A 16,080-nucleotide genomic window follows, 5' to 3' on the forward strand; every position below is an offset into this window, starting at 1 on the left:
TTTATTATCATTCTTGTTTTAGCCTTCTGATGTCTCCTTTCTCTTTTTTTAATATAGTTTTAGTATATATTATATTATATTACATTACATTATATTATATTATATTTCTCAGAAGAATTATAATAATGATATGATAATTCTTCTGAGAACTCAGAGTCAATTCTCATCTCTCACCTCATCCTGGGGACCCTCCCAACACCACAGCACTGCTGGTTATCAGCTGCTCCCAAAAGGGTTTGGGAACGCTGCTCCCATCCTGCACATCTCCCCCCTGGATGTCCCCAAGCCCAGAGCAGCCCTGAACACCAACACCAGCACTACCTGGGCTGGGCTATTTAATCACCTCATAAAAGAATGGAAACAGATACTTAATGAATCAAAGTGCACTCAGATTAAATGATCAGAAATTCCTAGTTAATCACCAGAAAGGAAACTAATTAAATTACCATTCAGCTTTTATGGGGGCCTTGGGATGGTAAGCTGAAATAAGTCCCTTCAATCACTTTTTCCATTAGATGGGACAGGCATATTCAAGGTTAGTGAAGATAAATGTGATGTTCTTTGCTTGCTCTTGAAATTATAGTATTTAAATATCATTTTATGCTTCATCACCTAACTAAACCCAACGTAGACTGCAAGGAGAGGCCCTGGCAGAGACAGCTGAGCAGAGAGGCACAGGGAAGGGAGGCGAAAATTGGGAATACGCGTATCGAGATTTAAAAGGTTTTCACTTAATTATCATTTAAATTTCTAATTGCATTTTACCTCCAGGAATAAGGTAGATAAGTGGTGCTGCCAGGTGCTGAGATGCTAATTCCAGCCCTGCCTCTGGTCCTCGGTTAGCACAGAGTGGTTGAAGGTGGTGTGTGTGATGTCTGCTGCCTGCAATGGCCACCTGGCCCTTTCCATGGCCTAAAGGGGGAGAACTGTGGAAATTAACAGTATTAGCAGCAAAAGAGCAAATTCCTATCTATTGTTGGGGCAGTTCTGTGCCCTTGGGAGCCACCACCAGCGTGGGACAGAGCCTGGGCAGGTAGGTCAGGTCCTTGCTCCCTCTGAGGCTGCAGCACTTGGTTACCACCCTGCAGGTGCCTCCTGCTGCCCACTTCATCCTGGGCTTTTCCCACTTCATCCTGGGCTTTTCCCACTTCATCCTGGGCCTTTCCCACTTCATCCTGGGCTTTTCCCACTTCATCCTGGGCTTTTTCCACTTCATCCTGGGCTTTTTCCACTTCATCCTGGGCCTTTTCCCCTTCATCCTGGGCAGGGAGTGGCTCCCTGGTGTTCTGCCAGGGGCTCTGAATTCCAGGTGGCAGTGGCAGCAGAGGGGCTGCTCTGTGCTCCTTCTGCCTCCCCTCCTGTCCCCAGGGATTGTCCCTTGCCCCCCTCCCTGGGACATTCCTGTCCCAGCGCTGCTGTTTCACAAACAAAAGCTCCCTGAATGGAAGGGAAATCTCCCCGTGCTTCAAAGCCAGAGGTAAATACAGCCTGAAACACGGAACAGCTCCCGGAGAGAGGAGAGAGGGAGAAATCTTGGTTTAAGCATCAGTCTGTGTATTTTGGTATTCCTTTTTTTTATTTTCTTTTTGTTATATTTCTTAAGGAAAACCTTTACAGGCTCACAAAAGTGACAAAAGATCCAGTGATATCCCTTCAGTTCCCTGAAAAGGAGGATTTTCAGCAGAAAGTGAAATCAGTGAAATCCTTTCACTTTCTTTCTTAGCTTTTTAACAACCATACCCGAGGTTTCTGACACCCAGAACTTGCTTGAAAAGTTAAGAAAAGAAAACACAGCTGCAGGGTTTTAAAGCAGGGCACAACCAAGTCAAAATAATCTGACTATAAAATCTGGGAGCTTTTCATTCACACTGAGGTTTTCCCACTAAGGGAGATCCTGAGAGAAAAGGTCATTGAGACTCCTGGTTAAATTGGTGAGGTTTTACTTAAAATCATAATAAATGTCCTTTTGTGGTGAATGATCTACTGTGACAATATTTGCCAGCTGAAGCCCACAGAGCCTTGAAGTGTTGCTGATTTTGTTTTCTATTAATATGGGTAATTATGTTTACTTTGCCACTTGGGATCGTATCATCATTGAAATAATTAGTGCATTTCCAGATACTTTGATAGATCTAAAAATTTCCTCTAAAAGCCTCCAAATACAAACACAGAGAACAAGAAAGGAGCATAATGATATTATTTTTCAATTTAAATATTTTTAGATCAGTATCAACACTGGGAGGGGGAGTGGCACATGGGGTTGGAGTGGAGCTGAATATCACAAAGACTGACTCATGTTCTTTGAGAAGGGAGAAAGGACCTGGAGGGAATCTCTGGAGCAGGACTGGCAGCTGGAACCTTCCTCCCTCCCAGCACCTCCTTTCCAGCTCGGTCCTTGCCTCAAGGATTCCCTCTGGATCAAGGGAGTGGCTCCAGATGTTCCTGCAGCTGCTGGGGCTGCCCTGCCCACACTCTGCTCCTGTCCAGGAGCTGCATCCTTTGGAGAGAATTGCTCTTTTTGTCTGCTTGGGAGGTGTTTTGGAGTTGTTTTCCATCTCTTTTTTCTGCTTTGTACCCAGAGGTAAAGTATTCCCAAGCACTCTGGGTGAGCCCATCATTTGGTGCCTGAGAACTGCAGATATCTTTGGGGCACGAGGGATGCTCCATTATAATCCATTAAACAAACTTTCCACACACTTGTTACAGTGGGGACAGACTTTTCTGGATGCAGATATCACCCTGGATCCTCAGAGCTGTGGTTACAGACCAGGATTTGTGTGGCCACAGCCCGAGGCTCTGTGTGCCCGCGCTCTCCATCCCTCCTCAGGAGGAGCAATTAGCAATTAGTTAGCTCAGCACTTTGGGGGAGTGCTGAGCCCCTGGGGGATGCTGCAGCCTTTCCTCAGCGCTTTCTGCTCTGAAACCTCCCAAGGACGGGCTCTGCTCTGGGACTTCCCAAGGAGAGCAGGGCCCGCAGGGTTTAGGGACAGCAATGTCATCAGGGGCTGCGAGCATCTGCTGCTCCAGCTGCTCCAGCTGTTCCAGCTGTTCACCCCGGGGCCCTGTGCCCCACAGCTGCTCCCTGAGAAGCTGCAGGGGGATGATCAGACCCTCACCTGGGGTAGGACACGGTGGGGGCTTCCTTAACCCCTTCCTGGGCCGATCCCAGCTGGCTTTGTCTCCGTGGAATCAGAGAATCAAAGGTTAAAAACCTCCTTGAAACTCAGGAAATGAGGAGAGATCCCAGCTGAGGGTCTGTTCTGAGGACACAAAATCTCATTAGTTACTGGTGAAGGGAAATTGAAGCGAAATTGTGTTGCCTGATGATCTAATTCCTTACCTGGCTGGTGTTTTCCCTGGGCTGCTGGGTCCTGCTTTGTTTCACTGCAGTTGGAAATCGTAGCAACAGGCACCAGAACATCCCTGATGAGCTGAGTGCCTTTTCCCTGGTGTGTTCTTCATTTCAGAGCAGTGCTTGTTCATTATGGCAGAGGCCTGAAAATGATGATTTCTGTTTTACTGACATGGTGGAGGTGCCAAAAACAATCAAAGTCCAGGAGCACACTGGTAAAACCCTGAAGCAAAAACGTGTGGCTTTAAAGAAGGTTTAAAAAACACAACTTGGATCTTCATCTGATGGAGTTTCCATAGTGGGAAAGAACAATTAACAACCCAAAGCAGGGAGAGTGAGAGATCCACATCCCAGCAGGCCCCAGACCAGGCTGCTTAAAATGAACCTTCTAATCTGCATTGCAGCTCTCATGTTTAATATTCACCGGGGCCAAGGGGCACCACAGCCTCTCCTGCTAATCCCAAATAATCTCTTTCATGTTCAGGGGGATCTTGCTCCCAGTTACTGACTACAGAGCCAGGGCCACGAGGAATTAATTGCAGGAAGGCTCTGAGCCTGATGGGTTTTGTAGCTGCCTTCCCCATAGCTGCAGGCTATGGCTCGTGTTTTAGGCTTTTGATCTTGTAGTGATTATATTGGCATGATTGGGTGAATCTTCCAGGATCCTGCTGCAAGGCCTGATTAGTGTAAATTAAGATGTGTGGAGTGAAAAGTGTGCAGGTACCAGAAGTTTCCAAGGAAATGATGCTGGGAAGTGGAGGTGGAAATTCACTTGTTTTGTTTCAAGGCACCAAGTCAGGTTTGGGGAGAAAATAATACAGCAAAAAAGAGGCATCATCAGAAGGTGGTCTGTAGGTGCATTTTGCAGAACTGTGGTCCCATATTTTGTTAATTATGCAGATGCAGGTGAAAGATTTCTACATTTTATAAAAATACACTGTGCTGGTCTCTGTCTTCCTGCTCTGCAAGTGAAGTTTAAGTGAAGGCAAAAATAAAAAGACTGGAAGAAAGAATTTTAAAAAACCAACAAAGCTGAAAATTCCCTAAACAAATTGTAATAGCAAGGCATTTTGAAGCCACTAAAATGTTCCTTCTTAAACCCTGGAGACTGGAAGTAACCCACAAACCCTCATTTTGGACAGAAAACCCTTGGGGTTTTGCCCCTCCTGCTGTTCTCAGGGGAGCTGGGGAGAGGACGGATGCTCTGGGCACTCAGCAGTTGCAGCATGCTGTTTGCAAAGGCAGGTTTTTCCCTTGGGTTGCTGCTTCCAGCCAGGAACAATAAGGAAAACAGATGATGTTAAGAAGTTATGTGCTAGAAGTGCCTTATTTTATTTTATTTCCCTCCAGGAAAAAAAACAAACAAAAACCCTGTTTTCAGGGGAGTAAGTCTGTTTAGGAGTGAAATCCTCCTGGTCAGAAGGCAGCTGGAATGTTTCCATTTGGTTAACTGGGAGGGCTGGGAGCAGCCGGGCTCCCTGAGCTCCTGCTGCTGCCACTGTCACCCTGGGGGAAGGCTCAGCACTCTGGAATCCTGAACAGCATCCTCCAGCATCCTCCAGCATCCTCCAGCATCCTCCAGCATCCTCCAGCACTGCTCTGCTGGGTGCAGGGAGCTGGCAATGGCTCTGCTGGGATGGGTTTTGCCTGGCTGAGGTGAAGAGGGAGATGCCCAGGGGCAGGTGGGTGGTGTGGTGCTGTTCACAGGGTCCCAGGATGAGGGAAGGGATGAGAATTCTGACTCCATGTTTCAGAAGGCTGATTTGTTATTTTATGATATATATTATATTAAAAGAAAATGATATATTAAAACTATACTGAAAGAATAGAAGAAAGGATTTCATCAGAAGGCTTGAAAGGAATAATAACAAAAGCTCCTGACTCTCAGAGAGTCCGAGCCAGCTGACTGTGATTGGCCATTAATTAAAAACAACCAACATTGACCAATCACAGATGCACCTGTTGCATTCCACAGCAGCAGATAACCATTGTTTTTCTTTTCCTCTGAGGCTTCTCAGCTTCTCAGGAGGAAAATCCTGGCAAAGGGATTTTTCAGAAAATATCCTGGGGACGGGTGGGGGTTACAGAACCCCCCCAGGCTGCCCTGGCTCTGTGACCCCTGCACACACGGGGGGTTTGCAGGAAATCCTGGTTTGTGGGACCTGCTGATTGATCATTAATAGGTGATTGATCATTTATAGGTGATTGATCATTTATAGGTCATTGATCATTTATAGGTCATTGATTTAATAGGTGATTAAATCAGAGTCACAGGAGAGGTCTGTGTGGGACAGGGGCTGGGAGTCACCACAGAGCACAGGGACAGCATCAGACCAAGTTCAGGATAATCCCAGTTTCCATTCCAAGGGCTCTCCTAGAAGAAAACTTTACATTCAACAAACTGGGCATTGAATGCAGCTCCTAAAACACACCCAGTTCTTGCTTTATTAACTGGGGTGGGGTTTAAAGCAAAGTTTCCCCTTTTCTAACATTTAAGGCAAGCTGGAAAAAGCCTTTTCTTTGCACCTGAAGTTTTAAATTGTGCCCAGACTTGGTGTGATGAATGGACCTGGAGGTTTTGCTGAGTGAATAAATCACAGAGCTGATGTTTGAGGAATGGCAGGAAGGCCTAATGAGTGAAGAGGTGATGAGTTTCATAAATGTCACCTTGGTTTTAGCAGCACAGGTGAGGGTGGTTTGCTTTTCCAAGGATGGATTGCACTGCCTGGGCTGTGCAGTGTCACATGTGCTGAGCACTGAGAATTTGGGAATTTTAATCCAGCTGCCCAACATGGACCAGCTTTTCAACACTGCCTTCCCTTAAAAAAAAAAAAGAAGTTAATTTTCTTTAATTGTTATCAATAAAAGGAAACAATCAATAGGAGGGAAAAAGTGAAGAAAATACATGGAAATTTGAATTTCCATGTTCTATTTGCCAAAACCCCAGCCCTGGCTCTGGAGAGGCCAGAGGAGCTGGAAGTGTGGGCCTGCCTGGAGAGAGCACAGAGCACAGAAAATATTTATTTTCCTTGCCCTGAACAGAGCCCTCCCTCAGCTCTGCCAAGGAAAGACCCGCTTGAAATATCCCAGGTCATTACATTAATTAGCTAATGCCTAAAAAGGGCTCTGAAGAGGAAAAGCATTAAATAAATAGGCAGCAGTGTTAATATTATTTTTAATAAATAGGGGAGCACATCCCTTAATGAAGGCTCATGTGATGAGCACGTTTCTTTGTGTAACATCCCATGGCCCTTAACTACAGAAGAATGAAATAACAACTCATTATTTCAAGCTTAGGCTTTAGGCACTGTATAGAGGTCAGGCTTTTATTTTCCTGAAAAATAGGTTAAAAATTCAAGCATTTTTCTATTTTTCTCTTCAGGAAGATGAAGGAGGGCAGCGTGACAATGGCCTGCACCTCATACCCACTGCTCAGATACATAATGGGACTGGGAAGCTTTTCTAAAAACCACTCTGGTCCTGTATTGAAATTCTGTCCAGCTCCCTTGGAATGAGATACAAAGGTGGATAAAGAAATCTGGATCCCACAGATAAGCTGCTGAAGACCAGGCACAATGGAGTGCAAAGCAGGAGTGTTATGTAAGTGCAATACTTTAATTGGAAGGGAAAACGTCCTCACCTTTTTTTGGGAGCTGCTTCCTTCATGGATTGTGAGGGAATGGGAAAACTGAGGGCTTGCCTGCAGGGATTAGCTTGTCTCCTTGCAGAAAACAGCATTTCTTGGCTTGTTTGACTTAAACTTTGGATTTCCCCCTCAGCTCTGGGGGTTCTGTCCCTTCCCTGCCTCCCTTCCCGCCCTCCTTCCCTGCTCAGTGCTTGGGAGGGAGCTGCAGCTCCGTTTTTGGAGAAAACTCCTTGAATTTAAGACCCACCAAAACCCTGTTAGCTGGGAGAGTAAAGGAGACTCCTTGGGGAGGCTGCAGTGGGGCTGGGATGCCACTGGGATATTTTGTGACAAATCCCTTTGCCAGGATTTCTTCTCCTGGGAAGGTGAGAGGCCTCAGCTTCTCCATGTTTTGCTCCTCTGGAACGTGGCCTGGAGATTGTTTATCCCAGCATGTGAATTGTTTTTAGTTAATGGCCAATCACAGCCAGCTGTGTCAGGCTCTCTGGGTCTCTCACAGGTTTTTATTATCGTTCTTGTTTTAGCCTTCTGATGGCTCCTTTCTCTTTTTTTAGTATAGTTTTAGTATATCAATATAATATAATATAATATAATATAATATAATATAATATAATATAATATAATATATTATAATATATGATATAATATAATATGATATGATACAATATGATATAATATAATATGATATAATACAATATGATATGATATAATATAATATAATATAATATAATATAATATAATATAATATAATATAATATAATATAATATAATATAATATAATATAATATAATATAATATAATATAGATATGATATTATATAAATCAGCCTTCTGAGAACTTGGAGTCAAATTCTTATCTCTCACCTCATCCTGGGGACCCTCCCTACAACACCACAACACTGGGATCCTGCATCCTCCTTTCCTGACCAGCAGCAGCCACTCAGCTCCAGTGTCATCCCACACCCTTCTCTGAGATAAGCACAGCAGCAGCTCCATGCTCCATCTGCCACCATTCCAAGGACCTTTTGTGGCCTTTGCAGAGAGCCAAAGCTCAGCTCCAGGTCACCTTTCCAAAGGCAGGCCCCTCAGGAATTGCTGTGTCTGAACCTGCATCTGACCTGAGGGAGGCAATCAGAGGCTGGAACTGCTCCCCACAGCCCCAGGGTTCACAGTTATTTCAAATGATGCTGGATTATGCCCCATAAATTCAGTAAGGTGACCCAGGAGTGTTCATTAAAATTTATTTTTGCCACACTTATTGTCACTTAAGAGCCTAAACAAGGAGTGATGGTTCTTGGAGCAGTAGCAGTAAATTCTGGTTACTGCAAACACAAATGCCTCATTACATCCAGTCAAGGTCTATTTCCCCTTTACAGCCATAACTGCAGGAAAGCATTGTTTTTAATTTATGGAGAGGGATGCACTGGAATCTTGGCTTCCCTATTTACATAAACACAGAGCCAATTAATCTCCTGTAAAGGATCCAGAGTGCAGGGTAAAATGTACAGAATTGCAGAGTGCCCAGGGGCACCTCCCTGTGGGACAGCCCATCCCAGGGTGCTTTAACGAAAACCTGTTCCAGAGATAAGTACAAACAGCAGGAAAATGGACCATTCCTTATTTTAAGTGGAATTTTATGCTCTATGATCCTCTCAGTGAAAGCTCATGTGTGGATTTTCATTTTCACTTGGATTGGGGTGAAAGTTGTGTCAGAGAAAGAGGAATGGCCCAGGTAGCAAAACCTGCTGCATTTTTATAGCAGGATTATTTGTCTCATCTCCCCCACCTGTGAAACGTTCTGTGATTTAGCACAAAATCTTTTAGAGCAGTGCTGCAGCATCCACGAGGGAGCTCTGGGTGGAAAATGGAGCCCCAGGGTCAGGATTAGCCCTGCTGGATAAGCATCTTTGGGGTCTCACAGTTCATTGTGCTCCTGATGGATCACCCACCCACACTCTGCTCCTGACCTGCAGCTGTTGATGTGTTATGGACAAAAGGAGAGGGAGCTGCAGCCTGGATGGACAGAGGGCAAAGACAGACAGGGAACTGCCCTTTTTGTCTTCCATTCCTCCCAAAAAACCTGACTGTACTCCACAGATAATGAATGAATTGTACCAAGCGAGCAACCAGACAGGTCAGCAGAGGAAAGGAGCCCATTAAAGAATATTCAGGTGCTGTAAATATTTGGAGAGCAGTGGCTGTTGTGTAAATCTCTGCAGATACAGCAACTTTGGCCAAAAAATTCTCTTTCTCAAGCTGTTGCCTGAGCAGGAAGGAAATGCTGGTGGTTTTCAGACCTGTGTGTTCCTGAGCAGGAGAGGAGATTTGCCTGTCCATTGATTGAATTTCACCTGAAAGTCCTTGAGCAATAACAGGAACAAACTCCAGGATGTTACAGCAAAACCTCATCTTTGCACATGCTGGCTCTGCTTCCAGAAGGAACTAATTCTTGCAATAATTCCCTTTTTTCCTGCTGTCCCCTAAGGGTTTGTATTTTTCAGCTCAGACCTTTAGCTCGATCCCAGCCACAACTCAGCCTATTTTATTGTTGCTGCAAGAGATAAATTTTGGATATTGCTCACATGAAATATCTGATGCTATTTTTTGATCCCTTGGACATGGCACAGCTGTTCCTTGCCCTCTCTAGGACTTTCAAGATCAGGAATTCAATGTATCTTCCAGGGCACAGCTATTTTTTAAGAGGAATTTTCCCCACAAAAGGTTTGGCATTAAAAATTGTGGAGTTCTTGTTGTCACTTTGGAGAATCAGAGGCAAAAAAAAAGACTTTTGGATATTTGTAGCCCAAATTTGAATGTGTGATTTTGCATTGATGTTGTGTTTGCCTGGAGCAATGAAATCAATGGAAAGCAGACTTTGGAAATCAAAATGTAAGGAGAAATTAATATTTTTTTTTATCTCAAGAGTTCTCAAAATTGTTGTTATTTTAGAACCTGATTATTTTTCACCTGTTGTTGTTATTTTAGAACCTGATTATTTTTCACCATTTTTTGGGGTTTTACAGATTTCTGGTTTTATTCTGTACAGTGAACTCGTTATTTAGGGGCCATTGAAGTGACAAATTCTTGTTATTTCTTTTGGTAACTGAGAAGTTCACAAAGGCCCTGTTTCCAAAGGATTGGTGTTGTAAAAAGGCTTTTCCAGTTTGTCCAAGTCTTTCTGGTGTCATTCCCAAAAATCTTCATCCCTGCCCTGACCCCATTCCAGCTCAGTCAGTGGCAGCTTCTCTGTGCACACAGGGCTGGGTTTTTTTAATTTTTCATTTTATTTATGAAAAAAAACCCCAGTGAAGTGGAGATTTAAAAAATGATAATTTTCTTTAATTGTTATCAACAAAAGAAAACAATCAATGGCAGGAAAAAAGTGGAGAAAATACATGGAAATGCTTGAATTTCCTTGTTCTGCTTGCCAGTTCCAGGAGTGTTTTTTGCAGTTATTCCAGGTACAAAATTAACCTGCAAACGTCACTTTGTCCTGGAAATAGTGCCCTGGAAATGAGATGTTCCCTGACAGGAACACATTCAGTGCAGCAGCATTTACATTTCTGAGGGAAGATTCACAAAATCCTCTTAAAACACAAAAAACTCCAACTTTTGGTACTTCTCGAGTCACTCTCTTTGCTCCTGAATTGACTGAATGCAAATGATTATTCTGCTTTTCTTAATCGCTGCAAATAATTCCAATAAATGCAGCTGAAAATCCTTGCCCTGCTCTGGTGGGGCTGGATGCATTACATGCCAGAGCTCTCAGCCTCCTATTGATTGATTCTTTGCAGTGGACCTTAAAAATCCATTAAGGAAGGAGTTGGATGATGTGAATTAATTCTAAATCCTTTGTTGGGAGGAGCAGCTGAAGGAAAAAAGAAAAAAAACCCTTTCAAAACCATTAATCATAACTCCAAACAGGCTGCTAACTTTAAAATAAACTTCACAGTAAATTGGAGGACAAATCCAAGGAAGGTTCAACCTCCCTGGCCCAAGGTGCACTGAGGGTTTCCTTAAGTGTTTTCCTGGGTCTCTTTTCAATGTTTTTCAGTTTGCATTGTTCTGATAAGAACATGGGGATGAGCAGCCACCTGTGCCAGTAGTGGAGCAGCTGATTGCTGTTTCACAGATAAGATATGACACCACTTTGGAGGCAGCTGAGGAATAAAATAAATAAAGCTGGTCGTCTCCTCCCAGGTAACACCATTAATCAGGCAAAACTTTGTTTAGAACAAAAAAAAAAAACCCTCTTTTTGAACTCCTCAGGCATTATTAATTATTAAAATTAATTTATTGAGCAGGCTGTACACCCCCTGCTCCCAACATCTCAATCTGAGCAAGTTAATCATTGAACTTGATGATCTTTTCCAAGCTAAACTTCTTATGAGCTGGGGATCACTGTGGAATATTTCCCCATAAATTTTAAGTTCTTTCCCAGTGAGGAAAACCAGGAATTTTCTAAAACTTGAAGGTGAACTTGAAAAAAGAACCTCACTGCAAATATTTAAATATTTTCCTTCTTTCCCCCAGGTCCCAGAGTCAGCAGTAAAGTGCCACCACCATTGCAATGAGCCTGCTGAGGTGTGAAATGAAGATTTATCCTTCCCCAGGCCAAGAACTGCCCCTGCCTGAGACACCCTGGAACTGCACGCTGCATTTCCAGGTGGGTACTAAATTCATTAGTGCTTGTGGCAGCTGGAGAGGAAAGTTCCGTGTTGGTTTTATGCATGACAGGACGTGTGGGACTGTGGTACAGCAGAAATTCAGTGTTCAGCTCATCCTGGGACACCTCGGTCCCCACAAAATCTCTGGATTTTTCTGGATCTCACAGGGAGTGTCAAAGGTGGGGTGGAGCATGTCCAAGAGCTGCAATGGATGGCAGGAATTGTGAGATCAGCACAGGCTCTGAATGCAGATCCTTGTGACCAACAGAGCCCCAAAAATTTTATGTACAATGGCAGGAGCCTGCAATTTTAATTTTAATCCCCTAACAGTGTTCCACACTGATCATGAATTAGAATTTTATATATATAATATTATGTATATAATTCTAATATATACAATTCTAATATATATAAGATATTATATAACTATTTATATATATATATAAAATATATATAATATATATTATATGTATATAAATAGTTATATAATATCTTACATATATTAGAATTGTATATATTAGAATTATGTACATAATATAATATATATATTATATATACATATATACATATTATATATAAATGACACATATATGTATATAATGAAGCCATTATATATATATATAAAAATATGAATATGTACATAGTGAAGCCATTATATAAATATATATATATGTATAAATGTATATAAATTTGGAATGTCATTCTGCAGACTGCCTCAAAATCTAAATTTTCTAATTTCTAATTTTTTTTTTTAAATTTTACATTCTTGCTTTGAACAATATGCCAAAAATAAGCTTGGAAGGACAGCATATAGCGCCAATTATAACACAACATCCATAGCAGCTATACAGAAAAAGGATAGGACTATTAAGGCAGACTATTATTCCTTTAGAGATTTGCTTTCCTTAATTTGCATAGAACTGTCTTTGATTAAAAATTGCCTGTCACAGAAGTAGCTCGGTGATTTTTTTTGTAGCAGTCATCATTTCCCCTAATGAGAATATTTTTTATTCAAAGGTATGTTTTTATTCATTCGAGATGTTCTCTTTATTTTATTTATTGCTTGTAACTGAGTGTATTCAATTAGAAAACTGGAGATCCTGCTGTGCTTTAACTGTTGGTAATTGAGCTGCTCTGCTGCATTTCTGTGCTGCAGGTCTGCTTGGGCAAGGAGGATCTGTGGCTTCTTCTGGCTGGGATAATTTTGTGCAGTTTTGCTTTGGAGAAGCTGAATTTCAGTTTGAGAGTCCCTGCAGTCAAAGGACAGCATTGCTGTGCAGTGGGCAGAGCTGGAAATTGATATTTTTTTTCCAATGTTTGGGTGAGCTTTAAACTCTTCCCATCAACTGTTATTGAAGGAACCAACTTCCTTTCCCCTTTCCCTTTTCCCCTTTCCCTTTTCCCCTTTCCCTTTTCCCCTTTCCCTTTTCCCCTTTCCCTTTTCCCCTTTCCCTTTTCCCCTTTCCCTTTTCCCCTTTCCCTTTTCCCCTTTCCCTTTTCCCCTTTCCCTTTTCCCCTTTCCCTTTTCCCCTTTCCCTTTCCCTCCTCCCATGGGGCTGTGTTTTGGTGCTTTATTTTAACTTGGCTATAAATACTCTGATGAATTTTTAATGCAAGTGCAGAATTTAAAGCAGCAGCCACTGGATTTGCTCTCCAGGTTCCATGAATTCTCTGATGGGTTCCTTAGCACAGCCACCACTGATTTGCTGAGTTCTTTTTGCAGGGTCTGTTTTTGTGGTTGGTAATGGCTATTGACTGCTTCCTACACTTTTGTGTTTATTAGCTCCCAGTCATAAAATTTGGACAGACAGTTGCTTATGGCTCGACCTTTACAAGCTCATCCCAGGGCTCAGCCCAATGTCCCAGAAAACTGTCCCTGGTAAAGCTCTGGAGCTGCTGTTTAAAAGGAGCTTTTTATGGCCTTGCAGTGCAATCTGCATTTCCCAGTGCTGAGTGCATTTCAGCCATGCTCTGTGTTGGGAACTGGGGGAGCTGCTCCCTGCAGCCTCTCCAAGCCCTGTGGTCCCTGTTCCCAGCAGATCCCAGCAGATCCCAGCAGATCAGGCTCCTCCCTGGGCTCCTGCTGGGTGCAGGGGCTGCTCACAGGTGTGAATTTATTTCTCCCATCACCTTTGATGCCTCCTCACCCCATTGGGGTTCACTGAAGGGACGGAAGTGGCCAGAGCAGCACCTGCCCCAGCAGGTGCCCACAGCTGGGCCCCTCACAGCTGGCCAGATGTGCAGGAGAAGGAGAGGTGGCACAACACAGGGTGAGCTTCACCCACCAGCTCAGTGCCAGCAGCAACACCCACAGGGAACAGCTGGGCAGAGCCTCCCCTGACTCCTCAACTCACTGAGCATCTCACTCAGAGCTCTGGCATTTCATGTTTTTTTCACTTTCTTAAAGGCTAAAATGAAAGTTTTCAAACAGGATTCTTGTGCTTGATGCTTAAACCCCCCACTTTTTCAGTGCAATTGTTCCCACTAAAACCTAAAATCTGTTATAAAACAGAAAAACAGACCAAGTGGAATTGAGCAAAGCAGCCTGATTATTGATATTCTGAGATGTGTCAGTTTGAAGCCTTTTCAAGCACATTTTTGGTCCTGCTCCAAGTGCAGTCATTCCAGTGTTTCTTAAATGTCCAGAAATACAAAACAGGAACACAGAGAGGAAAATAAACCCATTGCAGGGTTTAACCTCTGAGTTCTTCTGAGAAATATGGGAAATGCAAAGGAAAATGTTTAGAATTGTATTGGCAAAGTATAAATAATCACAAGATGCAGAGAGATCCGAAAGAAATAACTTGCATGATTTTCTGTCAAGTTTTGAAGGTTATTGTGACAAATTGGAAGTGTTCTTTGGACACTTGCATTGATCAGTAGGAGATTTTGGAATGCAGATGGCACTAGGAATATAGGATCTTATTTCATCTTGTGCTCTGACAGCTGAAGGAAAATGGTGAAGGCAGAAAAAAACCCAGGATGAATTTCTGCAGGGCCAAATTTCCACTTAGTGGAGTTTGGATCGTTGCTTGGATGGTTTCATTTTCTCACACGCTGAGAGGGAAGAGAGGTTTCATCATTCCTCCTATTTTCCACGAATCATTAAACAATTAAGAGGTGAAATTAGCAGTGGGAAATGATGGGAAACTGAGGACACCAGGGCAGGAAAATTGCTGGGTTTTAGGCTGAACGTGGAATGTTGGTGCTGCATTTCTGCTGTCTTGGATCTCTCTCTCCAAGCTGGACACATCAAATCATTGAAACAGCAGGGCTGGAAAAGAGCTCCAAGATCATCAGTTCCAACCTTTGGCTGGAAAAGAGCTCCAAGATCATCAGTTCCAACCTGAGCCATGTCACCAAGTGCCACCTCTGCTTGGTTTTTCGAACACTTCCAGGGAGGTGACTCCTCCCCTTCTCTGGGGGGCCCATCCCGGTGTTTAACCACTCTTGAAATGAATAATTTTTCCTGGTATCCAGCCTGAACCTTCCCTGGCACAGCTGGAGGCCCTGTCCCTTGCCATCAGGGGCATGAACCAGAAGTCCCATATTTCTGTTGAGGTTTGGGGCAAGTGTGCCCCCTGCCCACACCCATTGTTTTTAGACCAGGACTCTTCCACTGTTTGGTGTCCTAAGCATTTCTGACTTTAAATTCTGGTTTTTTTCCCTGTGCTCCCACAGCCTCTCAGCCTTTGGTTTTTCCATTTTATTCCTTATGTAAAGGAGGAGCCAACTGGCTCCCCTGCCCACGTCCTGCTGGAGGCTCAGCGCTGGCCCTCTGAGCGGAGCTTTCTTCTCCCTGGGTACAAAGCTTTGCTGGGGATTAGTTAAACCTCTGAGGCAGAGGAGTAATGAGTGGTTCTCAACAGCATTAAAAGGCAGAGAGCACCCAGGGCAGCCGGCATCAAGGAACTGCTCTGCTCTAAAGAGCTGGATTTGCCTTTTCCCGAGATCTTCCGTCACTTCAGTCGCCTCCAAATGGAAGGGATTTCGCTCAGAAGTGCTCACACTTGATCCATCTGTAATTGCCTCCTGCTCCAGAGCAGTGCTTCAGCTGCCAGCTGCTTTAACCCAAGTACTCCTCACACGTTGTCTTCAGAACATGTTGGAATTCAGGACATCCCCCTGGCTGTCCTGAACTGCCAGGGGGCTCAGAGACCCTGGCACAGAGCCCAAGGTGCCCCTGTGGTTTTGATCATGACCCATGGAGCAAATTACCAACCTTCTATGAAGACCTACAAGCCATGACAGTTTAAGTAGAATGATAGTGAATTTATCACAGGGTGAAAAATAGATTTTTGGGGTGTTAGAATGGGGGTTCAGGGGCAAGATGGAGGAATCTGGGCGTGTCCAGTCTTTCTCCTTCTTGGCCTCCATCTTCTGCTGTGATGTTGGCACTTTTAGATTGGTTTAGAG

The 16,080-nt window shown here is 43.5% G+C and overlaps 1 long non-coding RNA gene across 1 annotated transcript in view; it reads left to right on the forward strand.

Annotated features, from left to right (window-relative positions):
- Positions 1-13,450, forward strand: part of LOC139595742 (uncharacterized) — a 66,393-nt gene extending 52,943 nt beyond the window's left edge. Inside the window, exons 2-4 of the long non-coding RNA XR_011681110.1 lie at positions 6,735-6,952; positions 11,531-11,663; positions 12,821-13,450. This is a non-coding gene — a long non-coding RNA (uncharacterized lncRNA). The remainder of the gene's footprint in view (positions 1-6,734; positions 6,953-11,530; positions 11,664-12,820) is intronic.
- Positions 13,451-16,080: the final 2,630 nt, after the last annotated feature.

This window comes from Agelaius tricolor, unplaced genomic scaffold (genome assembly GCF_023055355.1).
Source record: "Agelaius tricolor isolate 1412-34295 unplaced genomic scaffold, bAgeTri1.0.p SCAF_14, whole genome shotgun sequence".
Classification (NCBI taxonomy): domain Eukaryota; kingdom Metazoa; phylum Chordata; class Aves; order Passeriformes; family Icteridae; genus Agelaius; species Agelaius tricolor.